We start from the raw sequence: 24,514 nt of genomic DNA on the forward strand, positions 1-24,514 counted from the left end.
GATCTGAATTTTAGATTTAAAGGAATGCGCGTAGATGTCAATTACGAGTGTTATTATTACGAAAATGCCAGAGCGGGGTGACGTGGCAGCGGGATCTGGAATTGTTCGGGATCACGTTGATTGTAAAGTCGGCACGGAGACAGTGTTACGGTGCGACGCCGTCTTCTGAACTCTGTGCAACCTCCGCTGATATTTTACTTTGTATTTTAGAATAGTAAGAATTCGCTTCTAGATTTAGCAACGGCTTTTATCTTTCTTTCTTTTTTTAACTCCGGTAAGCATTTTATCTTTCAATTTTTTTATAAAAAAAAGGTGGGATAACTCCATTTGTTTGGAGAAATGTATTTTACAACAAAACACTTTTCCTATTTTTTAATGTTTGGAAGCATAAAAATACACAAGTCAACTAAAAATATTTTTCAGTCAATGAAAAATTAGAATTTTAAAGTTGGGTAATTTAAGAAAAATGACTTTTCATATGCAAACTAGAAAATTATTGTCTAAAACATTGACTCAACACTATCATGTACTTGTTTAAATTCACCATCGTCGTCTACCTCACCGTCGTTATCATCTACATCGCCAATTACGTCATCGTCTAGCTTTTTCTCTATTGATTTCTTTATTATTCAATTTCTCTCTAACTATTCAGATTTTTCTCTCTTTGTTCAATTACAGTAAATGTGGAATGCTATAAATGATTTTCTAACAAAATTCTTCAAGTTACAACCAAACAATAGAAATTTAGGAAAATTATTTTCTAAAAATTATTTGTTCTAAAGAAAATAATTTTCTACTAATAAACAAACCTTAAATTACATTTAAGAGCTCTCTCTCATTAATGAATGTTTGATTTTGAGCCATAACAATTACTTGCGAAGGTGAACTTAAAAGTCACCCTACTCCTACCATGAGTTCTTTTACAGAACCAAACAGATTAACAAACAAGCTTACAGAATGAGGGTTAAAAAATTAAAATATCTCCATCCACATTGCATTGAAAAAAATACAATGCAATATTGGCAAAGGCATTTTAGTTCTTTAGTCTCCATTCTGTAAGCCAACGTGTTTGTCTCTCAAGAATTTTCTCTCCTACCATAATGATCTTACACTCACTTTTAATGATTATCATTCAATTTGATTAAATGTCATTTATAATATAATAAAGGCAGTTACTTATTTTTTTGCGGATCAATATATACAAATTTATAATTTTATCTAGCAATTTTATTAAATGTCATTTCTATTGTGTGAATATATTTATTTTTTGAGAATCAATAAAAATTCTAATTCATATCTAGTTTGTTTTTTAACTCTTTTATAAATAATTTTTTTTTCACAATTAGATTCATAACCATATAATTATTAATACTCACTTGAAGTGAAAAACTATGCTAATAATAAATAAGATTGATTTAGGAATGAGTTATTAGATTGCAACGAGTGCAATTTACTTACATTATCTTTATTGTTGTGGACCCCAGTAATTATAAAATCTTATAAAGAATTGAAAAAATGACTACTTAAAATGAGTCTCGTGTTTAAGTTAATAACAGAAAATTTATTAAAAAGAATAAAAATAAATAATAAGGAAGAATGAAAGTGAATATATATATATATATATATTTTATTCTTGGTTTGCATCAATAGAACATATATCCTAAGCTCTCGACCACCTTTTCACCCAAGGAAATTCTTCTTTTTCAGCAAGTATTATAAAGGCATTATATCTACATATTTGGCAAAGATACCCTTGGTCATTTTGGGAAAAGATTTTCGGCCTAATGTATATTTTTTTCCAAACCTGTCACAATTAGGCCTTGTTGGTCCCTATGGCTCATGTACATCTGAAAAATAGAGAGCCTAATTCACTTTAGGCTAGCATTTGGTATGGCCAATCCAGCCACCTTTTGGGGGCCACTCAAAGCCGTTCGAGTTGGCCATGGGACAATGATTTAAAAACATAGAAATTTTCTTACCACATCCTCTATTATTTAATTTAATTATTAACAGCCTATATATACATGTTATCTTTTATTTTTAGATCTTAAGAAACAATTATGAACCCCTAGAATTAGATAATATTAGAGGAATGGTCCACATTATATATATATATAAATAAATAAAAATAAAATATTTTAAACAAAGACTAACTTTCAAGGGGTGGTGTTTTCTAATTGAAGCTTAGTTTTTATTATTTTTTTAAATAAATTTTAATTGCTTTGATGTAATGGTACCATTGTTCTTGTTTTGTTATTACCTATAAGTCACTTGTTTGAATATATGAATAATATATTCTCTATATGTAATAATATATGAATGATATAAAATAAAATCATAGGATAACCTTATTTATGATGGTTCAATTACTACTCAATTGATAATCATCATCAACAGTGATTCTACAATTATATTCAAGATTACTATTTTGAGTGATTATCCGTTATGATAATTATTTATAATACTATTTCATAGATAATCATCCTATGATAGGTCACGTCAAAACCTTGTCAAGTAAAAATCCTGTAGAAAATAATTTGATGAAGGAAAAAGTTACATTTTAACCATCAAACAATTCTTGTAGAATTAATTATGATTAATCAAAATATAATAATATATAGTTCTTTGGAAGCTATCAAACAGTTCTTCACAAATTAATATTGAAAATACTATTGATATATCATGGGCTACACTTTGACCCACATAAAATAGCTAAAATATCTAAAATATCATTCACTTAAGACAATGAAGTAAGGTGGTGTGAGGCGCATATCTAAAATATCTCTCACCCAAGACAATGAAGCGACTCGAAGCGGTGAAATGAGACGATAAGGCACAAAGAGTATTTTTGTCATTTGTGATTCATTGTGTAGTCCAGGATATAGGTAAAAGGATACCAATAGTAGACCATTGGGGGCATAAGTCAAGTAGTTAGGTTACGATAAATTGAGATTCGTACCAGTAGATCGTAAGTTTGATTTCTTATTTTGTGTAATGAGATAAACACTCCATTTATGATTTATTTTTTCTGTCGAAATAAAAAATACGAGTAATGAAAGATCACGCAAGGATAATAATTTCAAGAGATATTAATAGGTCCAATTAATATATATATTTATATAAGTGATGAGGTCAAACAATAAGGGGGTAATATACATGTAATTTTCCTAAATTCCTTGTAGACCCAATATGGACGAGTTCGATGTTGTTGAGGTTGTGCCTTAGCTTCAAGAAGAAAAGTGATGGTCTCATGGCAGGCTTAGAAGTAAAGAAGAAAGAAACCAGATTCTGATTGGCCCGCGTGGACGATTCTTTCTACTTCTCAGTCCAGAGGATTACACTTAAAAGATAAAGCTTTCCAAAATATTTATACACTACGAGTACAGAAGAATTTAGTTATTATAGGACCCACTTGTCAGTGGTCCATGAATGACAAGGGGGCCTTGAATGATAGAAGTCAACAGGCAGGCCCCCTTTGAATTATTAGAATTAAATGCCGGTAGAAATTCTGGACCATCTAATTGTGCCAGCAACAAAGTCTCATTGTACTGCAATAAAAAAATTAAGGCTTCGTTTTTTTCTATTTTTAATTTAAACTTTTAATTTATTTTTAATTTTTAATTTTAATAATTTATTTTTAAAAAATTAAAACATATTTTCTTTATCATTTTAAAAAATTATTTCTCAAAACAAAAAATTAAAAATCGTGTTCTTTTTGAAATTTTGAAAATAATTTTTTAATAATATTTTATTTAATAAATTTGATTATTCAGTAAATTATAAATATTTAATGTTAATATATTATTAAAAAATATATATTTTAAAATTAATAAATTTTATAATATTTTTTCATTACAATAATAAAATATAAATAAATAAAATTGTTTTGATTAGGGTTGCGTTAGCTATTATACTAAATATATTTTAATGCCATTTAATGATATTTTAATTTAATTAATGACATTCCAATAAAAAAGAATAAACTAATCACAAATACTCTAATCAAATTTATATCTAAATTTGAAAACTCTACATAATTAGTAATGCTTAAATAGAACTTTAAATCCATATTTGAATAATCATGCACAATCATAAACATCTAAATTGAACACCAAATTAAGATTTAAATAACTCCAGAGAGTGCACCATTGCCTCACAATGTAAGAATCTTAAATCGCGGTTACAAGGGCTCTAATTTTCTATACGTTTGAATTTTAATTTTGGATTAATTTTTGAATTAAGGTTTAATTAAAGAGAAAAATACAACCATTAATAAAATTACTAGATGATATTAAAATAATATCTACTATAATAGTTAACGTCATTTCTCTTGGGCTGCTTAGATCCAGACGCAACAAAAATTTAAAAATTATTTGAATCAACCAAACTCTTTGACTAATCTTGAAACCCAAAATGAATGGATCTAGTTTGTAAATATATAATCTCTTCAAGAATATAAATATATAACGAAAAATCAAATCTTTTGGTTGTCCGATGAAGAATTGATGAATTTTTGTGCTACGAGGTGTTACCCACCCTCTATAAGTGATCTGCACCAAAGAGAAGCTTCAATCGATGTCCATAAGTATGCCTCTTCGATTTCTTTGCATCAACCATGCAAGATCTAATCTAACACTTTAAAAATTGTCTTGTTTTTTTCTCAAAAATCAATTTCTCTCTCTAGAAAGCCAAATGGGTGAGGCAAAAATAGAGAGCTCACTTCAAACCCTAATCAAATTAGGGATTTATAGAAAGCCCAAGCATGTTATAAACATGTTGGGCTAAGACCCAGCCCATTTTTGGGCTTTTCACCTTGTTTGACTTTTTACTCATTTTTTTGACATATCGTGGATTTTTCCGCAAGTGCTACCTCGCCCCAAAAATCCACAAATTATTTCGGGCCCCAAAAATATTTTTCGGTCCCACTGAAATTTCATAAAACTCCTATTTATTTGTGTGTGACCTTATATGTTCATTATGAAGATGGCAAAGGACAATTTATAGAATCTTACTCTTAATAAAACTCTTTGATTATAATCCTTAATTTATTTCATTTCATGAAAAAAATTATTATCTTGCCTACCAAAATTAACGTCTACCAACGTATCATGGCCCACATATCATAATGAAATGCAAATGACACTTCCGATGAACCTTTTTATTGCGAGTTTTAGTGTTATTCGATCTCTCCATCTGTAAGCACCCTCGCCCGGATATCCCAACCACCCGATCTATCCGAACGAAAGCGCTTATATAAGGGAAGAGAAATAGACATAAGACAAAAATACCATGACATGCATACATATGAAAAATACAACAGCGGAAGCAAAACAATATACACGCACGCCCACAAGTACCCTGCTGGAACAACGGTCAAGGAGTATATAAAATTATACAGACACCTGTGCCAACAAATAAAAGATACAAGGAACAACCGGGCACAGTAAAAAATGAGAGTCAGAACTCCTAACAAAACATCAGAGAAGACGGGGGCAACTAACTGTACACCCTACCGACACGGCTGGCTGCTAGGTGGTGCGGTCTTCGCCCTCGACTTTTGCTTTACCCTTACCTGGAATGATGGAAAGCAAGGTGAGTCGCAAGACTCAGCAAGTTTATATGAAAAGGAAGGCTGTAAATGAAACAGAATAGGAGATCACTCCAAATATAAACCCACATGTACACACAAGCCATGTGACACAACAACGCAACAGTGCCGCATAATAAAAACACGTACCAGTCCTTGGGACCCACATAAAACACCTGGCACCCAAGTCCCTTACCAACCTGTCGCTGCCCTGAAAGGCAACATAGATCTCCAATAAACCTGTGCGCACTGTCCCGGGTCGGTACTCCTGTCACCCAGCTATGTCGGTACTCCCGACACCCGAGCCATAGGCTTCCTCAGAACGGTACTCCCATCCGAGAACTATATACGACTAGTAGCCATGCAATGCACATAAAATGCAATAGCGTAGTGAGTATCAACGTGATACATGGCACCCATACATCCAGGCATCAAGCCATGCTCTGCCCATATAGTAAATCACACGCGATGCATATGCCCGTGCTGGATGCATCATAACCAAGCTAGGATGTCCGTGACCAAGCATAACCAAGCTAGGATGTCCGTGACCAAGCATAACCAAATCATGATAATCCCAACATGCAACCCGTACCCATGTGCACACCAAACCATGTATAAGAATAAAATATAACCAGGCATGCTATAATCACGAGACAGCAGAGCTAGTCAACAGTGCTTGGCACCGGTCAACGGTCAGTGAATAGAAGAGACTAGCCGACGGCTTAAGATAGACCGTACGACAGTCACACCGTCATCGAACAGCCGATCATTGCCCCCACTGCACAACCGCTCTGGCTAACAAATAACCAAAAATCAAATAATAGTACCCGAACAGCTAAGAACCTAGCCCCGAGTGAGTACGACATCATTCCCATAGGCTTGGGGGTGGTACGAACCCCCATAGACAACCAACGAATAAAATACTCGAGACCAGGTTAATAAATTAAATTTATAAAACACACCGTTTAAAATTTCATAATTTATTAACAGCCAAAACGAACGAATTAAGGTCAAATAAATTGACAACGAAAGAATCGACAAGGTGGGTATAAAGAACTTGCCTTTCCGAAGATAGCCTTAAGCTCGTTTTGACCAAACGGGGTAAAATTATACAAACTGCAATATCCCAATTATTCATCAAAATTAATAAAATTAGGGTCTAAACAAAATTTCGACCGTACAGAATATTAATTACTAGCTTGTCTACATACCTGGAATATTAACTCCAGAATTAAACGGGATTTAATCCAAATTTTCAGCCCCAAATTAATCCAAATTTCCCAGCTCGCGCTCGCTGAAATTTCTCCAAAATTGGCTGCTGTTTCAATTGAAAAAGGAACGCCCGAAATCGAGCTTAAATTCGGCCAAAAATGAGCGATGAAGGGGGTTCCACGTGGCAACGCTGGAGCGATCGCTGGGGAGGCCACCGCCTCTTTCGAAACAACGTCGTTTCGATGTCCTTGGGCTGATTAAAATCAGCCAAAATTCAGCCCTCGCGCTCGCCTGTCCACGGTTTCGAACCCGCGTCTGCTGCCTGGCCGCCTCGGGCATGAACCGCCCGTGCCTGCACGCCTCTTCAACATATATATAAGTTATGTTATATTTAAGGTGACTTTTGACTTTTCCGCAATTCATGCCAGCACCCCAAACTCCCATAAATTACACTCTCACCCCTTATATTAATTACACTAACACTTGGAACTTCCAAAAATCACACAATTTGATTTATTTTAATTTTTTTCTAATTCCAGAAATTTCTAAAATAACTTAATCAACTACCTTAATTTCTTATTTCCTTAAAATCACATAATTTATTTTTGATATTTCTTTTAAATCAAATTACCCCTAAATTAAATTAAATTGCCATTTACGAGGCGTTACACCATCATAATGCCCCGGTATGGTCTAAAAGTATAGGTAAAATGTCAAACTTCTAATAACCAATACTATGTATACGAATGTTAAGTGCACAACTCATAGTCAAATTAATAACTCTTATTAACTCTCAACTATTCGAGTTGGCCAACAACTCTTCGAGTTGTGACTTCATCATTTACATAGAGCATATATCTTTTAAATCTTACTAAGGTCAATAGATTTCATCTTGTGTACTCACCTACCTTCGTATGATTCAAATCATACTCAATAACCACCATATTAGGGACCCATCTTACTAGACCCCGTAGAGTAACACCAAAGCATGACACTCCTCATATAAGATAACTGTGGTACCTCATAATGTCGCCACATAGAACTTGTTGCCCAAAAAAATACCCAACATGGGGGTGAATCGGGTTTTTCAAAAATTAATAATTTTAACTCTTTTGAAAACTCTTAAATTTGTGATCTTAATATGTGGTGATTGCAGTAGCATTGAAATCAGTAAAATCACACAACCATACAAAACAAGAGAAATTAATAAAGGTTCGGTTCTAAAGAGTCTAATCCTCTTTCTTAAGACTTAGGTTGAGATTCCACTAGAGAGAATCAATACTAACTTTTAATTAGAGATAGAACTAACATACAATTCTTTGTCTAAGTAAGAACCACTAGCACACTACTAGCAAATACAATTCTCTCACACAACAAGTGACTAAAAATAACAAATTTACAACCAGAGACAATTACAAACAAGTCACCAACAGTTGAGAATTCTACCAGCCAGCACACTTCCAGCACTTCGAATCTTCTCACTCTTGTTCGAATGCTCTATCAAGTTTGTTCTACCTTGAGCCTCCATACTTACCATATATATATACATCTTTCAAATATACTAGCCATTAAAGAAAAGGTTAATATGAAATTTAAAATTTAAAAAATGTTTAGATTTTCTCAAACAATAAGAAAACATGTCTTATCTTTAATTCAAAATAAATTTACTTTTTACATGAGAAATCAAGATTTGAAAATTCAAATATAAATTTTTGAGACATAAATGATTAAAACAATAAAACATGTCTAAAATTAATTCTCTTTTAATTCAAAATAAATTTACTTTTTGCATGAGTAAGAGAAAACATGTCTAAAAATAATTTTCCTTTTAATCAAAATTTGAAAATTCAAATGTAAGCTTTTGAGACATAAATTATTAAAATAAGAAAATATGTCTAAAATGAATTCTCTTTTAATTCAAAATAAATTTATTTTTTGTATGAGAAAGAGAAAATATGCTTAAAAGCAATTCTCCTTTAATTCAAAATAAATATACTTTTGACATAAATAATAAATACATTTATTAAGAAATAAAAATTCAAACATAAACTTTTGATACATAAATGATCAAAATAAAGAAATATGTCTAAAAGTAATCCGTTTTTAATTCAAAATAATTTTTTGTTTTTGTATGAAAAAGAAATTCATTTATATAATAAAAATATTTTTGTTATCATCAAAATTGTATTTACTTACCCTTGAGCTTAACAGAACTCCCAATTGATATTTAGTAAGAATTACCATTTGAGTGTTCTCAAGTTAGGTCATTCAGCGAACTCATTCACCGATGAGCACCTATACACTTGTATTAGTGTCATCACACAAGTAGTTAATGGGATCAATTACCTTCTTTACAAGCATGCATAGTGTGTACCAGTCTTGATAGTACTATAGAGGCCTCACTCTATAGTCCTATGACTGAGAATAGTTTAAGAATGAAGTATTAGTCATTCGATCTCATTAGTATGATCTCATCATAACTCGATTGGCATTGCTACACTCTTTGGGATTCATCTAAATAATAAAATACAAAGATGAACGTATTACCACGTATTAAAAGAGAAATACTGATATTAATCAAAATATGTCCAAGATTAATTAGAAATTGAGCCAACTCACAACTCTCATGATTGACTTCTAGGTTACAACTCTAACAATTTTACGTCTAAAAGTATAATAACTTATTTAATTTTTTAAAATATAATAGTTAGTGGCCAATTTGAAACCCCCCCCCCCAAAAAAAAAAAAAAAAAAAACTTATTTGACACTATATCCTAAAATTTTTAGATCTTAATAGACATAGTACCAAAGTTATTACAATTAGGGGTGAGTATTCGATTGGTTTGGTTATCAAACCAATTGAAATCATAAAATCGAACAAATCAAAATTTTGAAAAAACCAAACTAAACCAATTGAACAAACCAAAAACTGAAATAATCGAAGAAAAATACCCAAAAAAATCAAATTGACCGAAATAATTGAGAAAATACAAAAACTAACAAAAACTGAACAAACCAAAATAATTTTTGGCTTTACTGTTGCTGCTGACCACTAAGCTAACCCATGATTCCAATAAATGTAACCAGTAATCAAATTCTTCAACCGCGATAGTTGATATATCCAAAAAATGAGTTTGATCAAACAATTGATTTTTTTGTAGATCTAAAATTAATTTTATTGTCAAAACTTACGTTTTTTGTAAAATTTGGCCAGCCACTATTCATGACAGATTTTGATGATTGGAATTGACCATCAAATTAGTGTTGGCACAATGATTCACATACCCAAAAATCAAAAGGATCTCATGGTCGAATTTCAATAGATATAGCTTTTAATGTCTATAATACCTACTATATTTGTGTGTGTATATACCAAAAAACTAAGGTGGTCAGTAAAAACCTTCCAAAAGGGCTAAAGCCCAAATATCATAAATTGTCGAAAGAAAGAAATGTAGTGTTTGATGTGATGGTTGTTGCCTAAGTGGTGTCGATGGCTGAGCACGATGGTGCAGTGGAGCCAATGGCTTATAGTGGCAGAAAGAGAGAGATGTTAGTAGTGATGGGAACATGATTGGTTGTTGTGAGTGTCGAAGTTAGAAAGGAATGGTATATCGATCGAGAACTCAAGATTAGTCAAAGATGATGATGAGAAACGAAGGCGAAGGGCCGCCTTTTTCTATTTGATTCGGTTTGTTCTATTTTTTTGTTCATCTTTTTTTATTTTAGGCTGAAAACATTGTCGTTTTGAAATTTGATCAATTCCATTATTTTGGGTTTTTTCAACACAAAAATCGAATCAAATCAAAATAACCGTATTTTACAAATTTTAAAATCGAATTATATAGAATCTTATAAAAAATCGAACCAAACTAATAATTTCGATCAGTTAGGTTTGGTTATTTCAGTTAAACTAAAATTTGCACACACCTAATTATGATATAAAAAATGCAAAAGAAAAGATAGTACAGAAGTATTATGAAAAGAATGAATAATTAAATTTGATTTTGATTTTCTAATTTTGCTCATTTCATTTAAGATGCAAAATTATTGATAAGAATTTAGAAGTTAAGTTTTATTCAAATTAATTAATTATTTTGATTGACCGTTTTTACTTGAATGATAAGTAGGACGACAATAGAAACTAGAATGAACAATGCAATAGCAATAAATGCAAGAATATTCATTTCCATAATTTCATCATTTTTTTACTTCACAATAACTGGGGAAGAATTCAAAATTGATGGTTGATTATCTAACTAATATTACTCAAGTCTTAAATAACAAAAACAACAATTATAAGCTCTAATTTTACTAGACAAAGTCTAACTATATAAATTTTAAATCTCAAAACATCTCTATCCATGATCACGTAGCCTAAGTCCTAACCCATGTAGTAAGATGATCTAATGTATGTTACGTAAATAAGGATCATGTTATAGGTACATTATTGTATATATCTTGAACTATACAATGCATCACAAATGATAAAAATACTCCTTGCGCCTCATCATCTCACCTCACCGTCTTAGGTGAGAGTATATTAGATATTTTAGCATTATTATGTAGCTTAAGGTGTACACAATGATGTAATAATAGCATTTTTTTGTAAATAAATTTAAAAGAAAAATGCTATTGGTATTCCATGGGTTACACCATGGACTACATAATATAACTAAAATGTCTAAAATACCTCTCACCCAATGTGATAAAATGAGGTGATGAGGCGACATGAAACGATGAGACACATGATTAAAATACCGTTCACCCAAAGCGGTGAGGCGCAATGAGGCGAGACGATGAGGCGCGATAAGTATTTTTATCATTTATATATGTTGTGTAATTCATGATGTAGCATATGAAATACATACAACATGGTCCAACTTCAAATGCCTTTAACCAGTAACTGAAAAGAGTTAATGCCCTAATGCAAACCAGAAAAGACTGAAGCCACAGCTTTCGCCTTACAGTTTGGGGTCCAGGTAGAAAACATAGCATTCATAATTCTTACCAACCTCTTACAATGTTGTCCCTAGAAATTCAATGCCAATCTTCTACTCAGAAAAAGCAACAGGACAGCTGAAATCAAGAGGTTATTAGACACAAACCTCTTCAGCTTAATTTAGGGTTGAATGAACAGTATATAATGGGCGTCCTAAGTCAGTTGAAACCATGACCTTTTTTGGTTACAAAAGAACAACCTTATATGCAGTTTGTTGATTGAACTTCGTTTCTCAAAAAAATAACCCAAGATGGGGTGAATTGAGTTTTTTAAGTTTAAAATAATATTGACCAAGTTATTAGCTTTTAAAACAAGTTTAGTATTTGATCAGTTGATAAATAGATAGCTACAATAATCTAAACAATCAAGCACAATCAACACATAAATTTTTATAAAGGTTTAATTTTATGATCCTATGTTATCTCTCTTTCCACTAAGGGTGTGTTTGATAGCATTTAGTTGAAAAATAAAATATTTTTCAACTTGCATAGAAAACAAAAACTACTTTCCCCCTAGATGAATTTTTTTATGAAAAAAAGGTCCAATGATGCTTTAATGGCTGTACTACGGAATTCAATTCCGTGAAAAATGTAGTGTGTCAAACAACAAAAATAAAATCCAATTTCTTGGAACTAGAACCTCGATTATAAAATAACTTTGCTAACAAGATCACACTAGTAGCAATTTACATCCCTCACAAAGTGAGACCAGGAAGTGAATACAATACAAATAACTAACTTACATCCCTTTTAACTTGAAACAAAGGAGGACTTTGCTGCCACATATCTTCTCTTGAATCCCCTTAGCTTTGAATGCACAAAGAGCTCAATAAGCCAGTGCAAATACTGATAGGTGAGTTGCTTTTAAAGTCTCTTCTTTTTGGTTCTAGCCGTTGGAGAACATGGCTTGTTAGTTTGAAACATGAACATTTCCTAGGCTGCATCAGACTGGGAGAGAAGACCTTTTTTTTCTTGATCAGAAACACAGCTCAAAAAGAATTAGTCAAAACAAGCAGCTATGTTGTTGCATTAAATAGGCAACATTAGCAAAGAAAGTGGATATCTGTAAGAGAAAATACGTAGTGTTCAAGAGGTAAACATTAGTATATGGGAGTAGAGGAGGCTATAAAAGAAACAATGTTGCCTAATAAAGATGGTTAGTCATAGGAGATATGGTATTTGGAAGACCACAAAGAAGCATTAGAAATGAAATGAGCAGCTCTGAAAATAAATAGGATTTTGAACAAAGAGAAAAGGGCAAATTGTCTCATCATGCTTTAGTGTAAGGTATTAATGATAGAAAGGAAAACCAGTCTTTGTCTTGTGTTACAAAAGAGGAAATATGTTTGGCCTTAAGAGAAATCAAGTAAAAAGACCTTAGAAAGATTAGTAAAGTGATTGAGAACACTAATAAGTAAAGGAGAAAAATGGTGGGATCTCCATAAAATTGATAGAATTCCGATTAAGTAAAAGAATACACTGCTTGAATTTCAACTCTAGATTACAAGGAATGAAAAATAGAAGAAAGAATGGGCATTCGAGAGGGCGCAGAACTCTTCTGAAGATTCTACTCAATATTTTTCTTCCTTCTCTCTCTCTTCTATTCCCTATTTATAGGTTGTTTTCCCTCCATAACTGCATTTGCTTATGCACATATTGCTTTGTTACACAAACCAGCCAAGTTTCGATTCTATCCCCTGGTGCACATGCTGGCTGTTATGCAAGCCCAGCTATGTTACCATTCTGCCCTTGGCTCTTGAAACACCTTTGATAGGTCCGCTGTATTGGAGGCCTATCAAAAAAATAGCTAAAGTTTTTAGAAGAAGACTATTTAGACAAACGACACTTGTTAGACCAAACCTGACTAAACTCCTTTCTCGAAGATAATAAAAAGCATTCTATGATGATTTGGTCAACTAAAGAGTACTTCTAGTAAGTTAGTTTGGCTATATCAAAGGGTCCTAAGGTACACTGGGGTCATTTGGTCGACCATGACTTGCACCTGGTCGACTAGACTAGGTGCTTAAAAAGATGAGATATATTTTGTCTCATTTTGGGTGATTAACACCATTTATTTGGTCGACTTAATACATAGAGAAAAAAATAATAATTTTGATTTTGGGAACATTTGGTCGACTAAGCTCATTGCTTTGGTCGACTAGATTTGTTCTTAAAAAGGTACCTAAAATCTTCTAGAGGAGTTTGGTTGACTAAACTTGAATTGTTTCCAAACAAAAATTACTTTGCCTACCTTTGGTCGACTAACCTTTGACTGTGGTCGACCAAACCAATCATCATTTCAATGAATAGTATTATGAACATCCAGAACATTGGTCAACCAAATACCAATTAATTTAAAAAAAAAAAAAACTATTTTAGGGAAATACCACGAGAAAGATTAAAATAGTTTTGATCCTTTTTGTTATCACCAAAAGTCATAAATTGTACCTTTGAGGTTAACAATACTAAATATAAAGCATTATCATGTATGACGATATATACATGTGGAGAGAGAGAGAGACTATGATTCAAAGTAGGATTTTTCTACGTGAGAAGGAAAATTAAATTAGTTTGTAAATGCATTTTTTCTTTTCTTTTTCTCCCACAAATCCTAGTTCTTTACACAGCATAATAGTGTAGAGAAAGGGGGAGAAGAAGCAAATAATATCAAATATTGCCCTCATTTTCCTAATCATCTCTTCTGTGCAATAACACCAGGTTAGAGAAAAACTAATGGTGAATGAACAAATAGCAAGTTCCGAGAAGGCGTAAGGCCTAACTGGAACCATGCTTCAGTGGGATAGACAGTTTAGTAGGCCAAAAAACTTAGAACTGTATGGAGGACAAACACAAAAGTAACCAGAAAATTTCCCATTCTATATGTGAATTAAGTACAAAAGAATGATGAATTAATTAAAACAGCAAGAGAAGATGAATCAGTGATTCAAAAACCCGTTGACATCAGTTGTTCAGATCCGCCTCAAGTGTTGTAGGCATATTTTGTTGTTAACACACACATTAAGAACCTCCACACCCTTTCAAGTTTCAACTTCTCTATCATTTTTATGCCTTGTGTTAACTCAAGACCTGCAAAATGCATACGATTGCTTTAATTTCAAGAAGAAAGTTTACACTTTAATGAAAATTAACCTGCTGGAAATTAACTCAGGCATCACTTTCATTAAAAACAGTCCATTTAAGAGTTAAAAATCTGAACTTAATGGCCATATCTCACTGTAAGAGTGGATGTATGTGCCATAGTTTATGTTGATATAGACCGTAGAAGCATGATTTCAGCTACTAATTGCTGTGCTTTTCCTGTTTTTCTTATCATTCAAATTTCAAGATAGAATATGAGGACCACCAATTGTATCAATGCATAAAGAAATAGAGCACAGAGAGGACCACAAATTCCACGTTATACATGCCACAAGATAGCAAAAATGAGAGATCCACACTAGTTCTTAACGGGCTCCAAAACCTTCCATGAGCTCAAAACACAGATTCAGGAAACCAAGACCACTTGATATTCTGGCAGGTGTAGGATAAAGAGCACTTATAGTTTAGGCTATGTTGGAACATGGATTCTTTGACAGAAAGGCAAACAAAAATAAGAAAAAGAAAAAATAATGACTTTTGAACACACATTTGAGTATATAGGAAGATCTATATTCATTTACCTTTCTTCCTTTTTCACAAATCCTAGTTTCAAATGTAGCCTTAGGGTTCTGAAAGGTCAAAAGCCACTACAACATTCGTTTGTAGAAAGAGTTTTTTACTTGCTTCAAAAATAAGAAGTTTCTGGACTTCTGAAATGTAATTAATCTGAATTCTCCGATATTGGTGAAATATTAAGGCTGAGTAGGTACTTGCAAAGGGAAATCCAAGAGGGAAAGGGGAATTAAGGCTGATAAGTTACCAGGAGGAGTCGGATTTGATTGAGGCTTCCAGTGTCATGTCTTCAGTTTCCAATTCTCATTTTTGTGTTCAGTTATCATTTTAATTTTAACAAATTAGAACTTAACATATTGCTTTAGAAACCTTGTTTGTTTTTAGTATTGGTTTATTTCCCTTCTCCTCCTCACCAATCCTGCTGAAGGCTGTTGCCACATTCTAGGAGTTGCATAAGGAGTCCCCAAACTGTTGGGGAGGGTAAGAAAATGAGTACAAAATGGAAAATGTGGAAACACCTTTCTATTGTTTTCATTTTTCCAATAGTTTTCAGAACTTCCCAAAATATGTAAACAAAATCAAAAGCAATTTTTTTGTTTCTGTTCCCAAAAAATAAAAACATGAATTTAAAAATAAAAGCCCTAAATAGGTCATAAAAAAACAATGCCAACTAACAACAATCACAAGCATTAATCTAGCTAGATGGGAGTCGGTGACATTCTAGACCTCTAGCCATCTCTATCCATAGCTATATCCTTTGTAAGGCCATCATATCATATGTTGTCATGTTTATGGGTTTTCCACTAAGTTTTCTTTGGTCTTCCTCTCCCTCTTTTGCTACAAACTTCTTCCATTTCATCTACTTGCCTCATAGGTATACTAATGGTGTTTTTCTCGCATGTCCAAATTATTTTACTTGTTACTCCCACATCTTATCTTTAATAGACACCATTCTAACCTTATTAATTATCATGTATGATCCTATTTCTTATCTTGTTTTTATTATATGACTACACATTCACTGTAACATTATCTCATCTTAGCTATGAATTTTGCACATGATGGTACTTAACAACCCAACGTTATTAAAACTACTATAAAGTAGTCTTATAGTTGTGCGATAAAACTTTCTTTTTAGATTTAAAGGGATTTTATAATTGCATAAAAGGTTATGTTGATGTTTTGCATTGAGAAAGCAATCTAGAAGGTTAAGAAGAACAAGAGATGTCTCGAATGTTTGAAGTTACTGGTTTTATTCCTAAGTTAGAAGAGTCTAGCTTAGGTGTTTTATTATAAGGGGTATTTCGGTCTTTGTGTAGGCTAAATTAAAACCTTGTAATTACCGTCCATAATGTCTATAAATAGGAGACATAGGGGGCAAGGCAATTACAGATGATCATTCATTCTCTATGATCGAGTGCAATGTGTGTGAGAGGAAAGGCTTGCGTCCAAGAAAGTCTTTGTAATCTCCAAAAAGATTGTAGTCGGGTGGAATAGAGATGGAAGAGTGAGATATTGATCATTCCAAAAGTCTCTAAATACGAGTGAGACTGCTATAAAGAAGACAAAAAATACTTTGTGTAAAGAAGAGTGTTTGTAATCTCTAGAGTGCAGTGAATTCGTGAGTTAGAGAGGACTTGTAACTGTTCTACACTCAGTTTTTAGTGGAATTGCTCTTGTTCTTGGTGGCTGGATGTAGGGCCATTTTCGTGGCTTCAAGCAGGATAATTCTTGCACCTCTTGTGATTGTGGCTTGATTGTTTCATTTCTGTTTTCATTCCTTTAATTCTGTCTTTCATTACAGTTGCATATTTTCTGTTGTTTGAGATTGATTTCGGGTGAGGAGTGTGAGTGAATTGGCAACAAGAATCATTGATTGATTTATCTAAGAGCTCCTAATCTTAACAGTTTGGTATCAGAGCCAAGAACTCTTTCAAGAATTGTCAAGAACCCTAGAAATCACTAGTCGTAAACATTACCGCCATGGCTTCCTGCGCCTTCTTTCGCTAGACATGACATAGAGAAATTTGATGGTTCTAATGATTTCGGTCTATGAAAAATTAAGATGAGGGCACTGTTGGGAAACATGGGGTTAGAAGAAGTCTTAGAGGCAGAAAAGAAATTGCTTGAGAGTGCCACTAAAGAGCAAAAAAAAGATCTAAGTGAGCGTAGGAAAGAAATCAACAAAAGGGCCTATAATACTCTAATTCTAAGTTTAGGAGATAAAGTTCTTAGGGAAGTTTCAAGGATGGAAACGGCCGAGGCTTTATGATCTAAATTAGAGAGTCCTTACATGACAAAAACTCTGTCAAATAGGCTGTATTTAAAGGCAAAATTTTTTACATTTAAAATGCAAGAAGGGAAAAAACTACAAAGTCACATATATGAGTTTAATAAGCTATGTCTTACTTAGAAAACATAGATATTAACTATGATGAGAAAGATAAAGCCCTTGTATTATTGTATTCTTTGCCTAGGTCATATGAAACCTTTGTTGATATATTAAAGCATGGTAGGGAAAAATTATCCCTAAAAGATGTTTTCGGGGCATTGAACTCTAAGGAGTTACAACAGAAATTAGAAGGGAAAAGTTCAGCCGGGGATGTCCTAACTGTTAGGAGTAGGGCTGAAAGGAGAGGCTTTAGACCTAAGGGAAGTCTAGGACCAAGACTAGGAATGGTAGGAATCAAATCCAAGTGTTTTCACTGCCATGAAAAAGGCCATATCAAGAAAAACTGCCCTAATAGAAAGAGAGAATCCCAAGAGAGATCTAATTCTGAAATTTCATCCTCCCTTTGTGAGTATGGCTATGATAGTGTAGATACATTGGTTGCATCGTGCCTAGAAGATAAGGATGTGTGGGTTATAGACTTGGATTGTTCTTAAACTATAAAGATATAGGTGGTGGAAAGGTGGTTTTAGGAGACAACCATGTGTTGAGTATAGTGAAGCATCAACTCAAAAATGCTACCGTTTTGAACTAGGGATGGAAGGCCAGATGGCAACCACACACTGGCTGCTCCAAAACGCTATCGTTTTGGAGCTCGTGTGCTTGGACAGCCAAAACGGCAACCTTTCTTATCATTTTGTTATTGGCACATTTGATTCTCCCGTAGCATTTTATTGTTTTTCCTACTGCTATGGATGTCGTTGATCTAATCTCCAATGCCTATCTTCGTCGTTGCTTTGCCTCATACCTTGCCTACTTAAATCCCACTCCTTGGGATTTTGGGAAGAAAAGAAAGAAGTCGGGTTGTTTTTAGGGTTTCCTCTCGTTTTTCTCTGTACATGTTTTTCTCTGGTTCCTTAGGTATGCCTTCTGATCTGTTTTTGATCTTTGGGTGTTTTGTTAAAGGATCAGTGAGTGTATAGTGAGGGTGTAAACATTTTTCCGACTAGTGCAGTGAGCTCTTCTTGTCAGAGCTCAATATGGACGTAGCCCTATTTTTAAGGGTGAATCATGGTAAAATTTTGCTGTGTTCCTTTCGTTTTGCTTACTGTTTTTGTGTATGTGTATGATTCTAGCCTTCAAATATTTGTTTTTAGATTAGTTTAGGTCTAAGTGTTAGAGGTGGTTGAGTCTACTGCTCGTCCCAACAGTGGTATCAGAGCACGGTTTTGGTGTTCATGTTTTAAGGTTAGGTCCAATTTGAATCTGGGTTGTTCAAATCTACGGTTACCTTGTGTTGTTTGTGTTGATCTGGTTCTCTAGAGTTTACTACGAGCCTCGCCTCGGTCAGTTGGGTGTTTTACTATGTGAGTCTCGATCAGTGTTTAGAGAGTTAGGTTACCTTCGTGCAATGCGAAGATGGGGTCTACCTGATTTGAAATCGAAATATTCGATGATGAAGGCAACTTTGGAAGTTGGAAGAAACGGATGAGAATCTTGCTCTCTCATCACAAGGTGCCTATAACACTAGAGGCTGATGATAGGAAATGGACCATGGAGCAGATTGGAAGGACTGTTGAGATAAGAGAAGAGGACTTCAACCTCATATTCCTCCATCTAGGTGACAGTGTAATACGTAAGGTTGACGGTATGGATAACCCTATTAATCTCTAGAATAAACTTGAATCCTAATATGCTATTATGACTGCTCCTAATCTGGTTTATCTTAAAAGAATGTTGTTTAATTTTAAAATGGATGCTTCTAAGTCTATGGATGAGAATATTGATGAATTCACTAGACTTACTTTACTGTTAAGAGGTATTGATCAAGCCCTAAGTGATACTAGTGAAGCTATGATATTATTGAATTCTCTGCCTGAAGATTATAATGTTGTTAAGCATGCTTTACAGTAAATGGGAAACAATGGATGAGAAGATTATGATGGATGAAAATATTGAATTCACTAGACTTACTTTATTATTAAGAGCTTGTTATTTCGAGGATTAAGGCTAGGGAATTAGAGCTGAATACTTCTAAGAAACCTAGCAGTAATTTGTTCGTCAAGGGAAAATGTGATAAAAAAAAGTAATGTTGGGAACATTGATCCTAAGGGTAAAAAGAAAGATAAGAGGGAAAACAGAAACAAACTAAGTGGAAATGTTATCACTGTGGAAATGAAGGACATATAAAGAAATATTGCTATGATTTCATAAGAAAACAGAAAGAAGGGGGAAATGTGACTATAGCTGCTGGTAGTTCTAATAGCTTGGCTAAAGTTCTTACTATATCTAGTTCCTCTATCACTAATGAATGGATAATGGATGTTCTTTTCATTTGTGTCCAAATATTGAATGGTTTCAAAATTGTAGAAGAAATCAATCTAATTTTTCATGTAAAAAACTAATACAAGGGCTTTCTTATAGACATACACTCTTGGACTCTAAAGACTCCTACTTCAATATTACTCCCTAATATCTCTCCTAATTTGTAGAAAGAGATCAGATTACAAAATACAATAAAATAGAAAATAAGAAACTGATAATACACATGGATAAATACTAAGAGAAAATAGAGATAAAAGTCTCCCTTTGATAGAACTCTCAGGAATCTGCTATCGCCAACACTCCCCCTCAAGCTGGGGAATGTATATCACTCATCCCTAGCTTGGATACTAGGTCTTCAAACTGTGCGGTAGGCAATCCTTTTGTTAGAATATCATCCACTTGACACCTTGATGGCACATATGAGATATTGAGGAGACCTGAATCGAGCTTTTCTTTAAGGAAATGACGATCAATCTCAATATGTTTTGTCCAGTCATGTTGGACTAGATTATGAGTTATACTGATCGCTGACTAGTTATCACATAGTAACTCAATGGGTCTCTGTATTGGAATTTTTAGATCTTCTAGTACTATTTGCAGCCATAGAAGTTCGCATACTCCTAGAGCCATAGCTCGAAACTCAGCTTCTGCACTTGATCTTGCTACAACTCTTTGCTTCTTGCTTCTCCAAGATACCAGATTACCCCCTAGGAACACACAATACCCAGTTGTGGATCTCCTATCAACTACAGACCCCCCATAGTCAACATCCACATATCCTTGAATCTTTAAAACATCCCCTGGGGTAAATAAGATTCCCTTAACCTGGTGTAGCTTTAAGATAATTCAAAATCCTCCTTATTGCTTGCATATGTTCCGAGGAGGGATTATGCATATATTGACTTACAATGCTCACTGCAAATGCTATATCAGGTCTAGTATGTGAGAGATAAATCAGTCTACCCACCAGACATTGAAACCTCCCTTTATCTATCACCTCATCTTTGGTATTTGCTTGCAACTTTAGGTTCGGATCCACTGGTATGCTAGATCCTTTTCCTCCTAGAAGCCCTATTTCTATAAGTAAGTCCATAATATACTTTCTTTGTGACAAGAATATGCCATCTTTTGAGTATGCAACCTCAATGCCCAAGAAATATTTCAGCACCCCAAATTCTTTAATTTCAAATTCTTTAGCCAAGTTCTGCTTTAAGATTACCTGTTCAGCAGTATCATTACCAGTAACCACAATATCATCCACATATACAAGTAAAGTTATCATCAGATCACCATGATGCTTGATAAAGAGAGTATGATCCCCCCTACTTTAATGATATCCCATAGATAGCATAGCTTTAGAAAATCGGCCGAACCAAGCACTCGGAGATTGCTTGAGCCCATAGAGGGCCTTTTTAAGTCTACATACTCTTCCTCCCCTTTCCTGGTGAAAACCAGGAGGTAGTTCCATAAATATCTCCTCTTTTAAATCCCCATGCAAGAATGCATTTTTCACATCAAATTGCTGGAGTTGCCACCCATGTATTGTAGCCAATGAAATAAGAACCCGAACATAAGTCATCTTTGTGACCGGGGAAAAAGTTTCAAGGTAATCAATGCCATAGGATTGGGTGTAGCCCTTGGCAACCAACCTTGCCTTGTATCGGTCAAGAGTACCATCAGCTTTGAATTTCACATTAAATATCCACCGGCAGCCAACCAGCTTAACACCTTTGGGTTTGGCCACGAGATCCCAAGTTTGATTTTTGTTAAGTGCCCACATCTCCTCTAGGATAGTTTCTTTCCACTTAGGGTTCTTTAGAGCTTCTTCTATTGATGTTGGGATAACAATAGCATCCAATGAAGAGAGAAATCCTCAGTGGCTAGATGATAAGCGATGATAGGATAAATAATTGGACATGGGATGTTGAGTACATGATCTAATTCCCTTTCGGAGAGCAATAGGGAGATTAAGGTCAGTAGGTTTGGGCATGGACTGCACTCTGCTGGAGCATCATTTTCACTTGATGTAGGTTCTAGGGCTGGACAAGGTACTGATGATTGGATAGGCTGCTAAGTAGAGATGTGTTGTCGTCTTTTGTAAACAAATGGAGAACCCTTGTACCGAATTGGAGATGGCTAGGAAATGACATGGGCTAGTTGATGGGCACTGCTAGGCATTGGGAATAGAGGCTGGTTCATGATGGAAGGGCAATGAAGGTCCAAAGGGCTGGTTTCTACAAAGGGAACAGAAGTTTCAGAGGCTGGATTTTTTCTGAAATTAAGCTCCCCCTGACTATTGGTTTGAAGAGGGGCAAAGTATGACTCATTTTCATGGAATGTAACATCGACACATAGAACTTTCTTAGGGTAGGACAGTAGCATTTGTAACCCTTTTGAGTAGGAGAATAGCCTACGAAGACACACCTATGAGCCCTTGGATCAAACTTGTCCTGGTGGTTTTTAGAAATGTGAACGAAACACACACACCCGAAGACTCTAAGTGGCAGTTGAGAATGCAAAGAAAAATCAGGATAGAAGGAGGCTAATTTTTGGAGAGGACTTTGATGTTTTAGGACCCTAGATGGCACTCTATTTATCACATAAGTTGCTGGTAGCACAGCCTTCCCCCAAAACTGTTTTGGAACTTGATGATGGTGAAGAAGAGTGCGGGTGACATTGAGAAGGTGTCTCATTCTTCTCTCGGTCACTCCATTTTGTTGGGGGGTGTCCACACAAGATGATTCATGAATAATGCCTTCTTTTTGGAAAAATAGATGCAAGGAATTGTTAAAATAATCCTTTGCATTATCAGTCCAGAATTGTTGAATAGATGTGCCAAATTGAGTGAAAATCATTTTGCAGAAGTGTTGTAAAGTGGACCCAATGGCAGATTTGTCTTTTATAAGGTACACCCAACACATTCTAGTGCAATCATCAATGAAGATGATGAACCACCTAGCTCTCGAACAGTTTGAAATTTTAGATGGTCCCCAAACATCTGAATGGACTAAGAAGAATGGTTTAGAAGATAATTTATTGCTGATAGGGTAAGTCACTCAATGGTGCTTCGCCATGACACACACATCACAATGAAAATCACTAGGCTCTAGGTTTCTAAACAAACTAGGGAGCATGTTCTTTAATAAAATGAAAGGAGGATGGCCTAATCTAAGATGGTAGAGCCAAATTGGGGAGAAATCAGTAGAGGTTTCAGTGGAATATGCCATCCCAAGCCTTCCTCTTTTTGTGTTAGGATTCTCCCCTTGCAAAATGTACAACCCATTATACTCTTTAGCCACACCAATCATCTTCCCAGTGTCCTTGGCCTGAAACTTGCACAAATGAGAAGAAAAAACAGCATAGTAGTTTAGATCTTTGGTTAATTGATGAATAGAAATCAGATTGGTAGTCAAATTTGAGACATAAAGAGCATGACTGAGGGTTAAAGAAGGGCTGATGTGAATGGTACCTGTTCCGGTAATAGGGACTAATACACCATTTGCAATGGTGATTTGTTTGGTAGTGGTAAGGGGCTCATAGGTCTCAAAAAAATTGGGATTAGGTGTCATGTGATCCATGGCTCCCGAATCAAGGATCCACATGTTATTCCTATCAATTTTCAAAGCTGAAAAAGAACAATTGGTTAGAGATATACCTTGCTGATCAGTGGAGCATGAAGCTCCATCTTGGAAGGTTCTTAGGAAGGCTTTTAGTTTGCTGAGTTCTTTAGCATTTAACAGCTTTAGATCAGCCTCTGTTGGCTCTTTTGGCTCTTCTTTTTCACCCTTTTCTTCTGGATCCTTGCTTGAGAGATAACTTTGAGATCTCATATTCTTGAATCCTCCAATCTTCTTCAACACAACCTCATTTCCATGTAATTTAAAACAAGTTTCCTTGATATGCCTGGGCTTCTTGCAATGAGTACACCATTGTCCTTCTTGACTTGTATTCCTTGTTTGGGTGACTGATCTCCCAAACCTCATCCCATCTCCCTCTTTGTTTTTGATAAAGAGGGCTGATCCTTTAGGACTATAATCAGTAAGCATTGCACTTCTTCTATTCTCCTCACTTTGAACAATGGCAAAAACCTCATTTAGGATAGGAAGTTTGTCCTTACCTAGGACTTATACCCGAACTTGACCAAACTCTTGATTTAAGCCGGCTAGGAACTCTACAATTCAATCTCTCTCCACAATGAAGGGCAACAACATTTGTTTTGGTTATAGTATTCAGTCATTGTTAGCGGCCCTTGTTTAGTGGAGTTGATCTTTGTTTTTATCTCAAAGATCACTGATGCATCTCTAACCTTGGAGAAGGTTTGCTGGACGGTT

At 34.5% G+C, this 24,514-nt stretch overlaps 1 protein-coding gene across 2 annotated transcripts in view; it reads right to left on the reverse strand.

Moving 5' to 3' along the window:
• Positions 1-14,636: 14,636 nt before the first annotated feature.
• Positions 14,637-24,514, reverse strand: part of LOC127791913 (callose synthase 12-like) — a 37,930-nt gene continuing 28,052 nt past the window's right edge. For both annotated transcript variants that reach the window (XR_008021026.1, XM_052322093.1), the window contains one exon: positions 14,637-14,884. The gene's annotated coding sequence lies outside the window, so the exon portion shown is untranslated. The remainder of the gene's footprint in view (positions 14,885-24,514) is intronic.

The sequence above is a fragment of the Diospyros lotus genome, chromosome 15 (assembly GCF_014633365.1).
Source record: "Diospyros lotus cultivar Yz01 chromosome 15, ASM1463336v1, whole genome shotgun sequence".
In the NCBI taxonomy this organism is placed as follows: Eukaryota; Viridiplantae; Streptophyta; class Magnoliopsida; order Ericales; family Ebenaceae; genus Diospyros; species Diospyros lotus.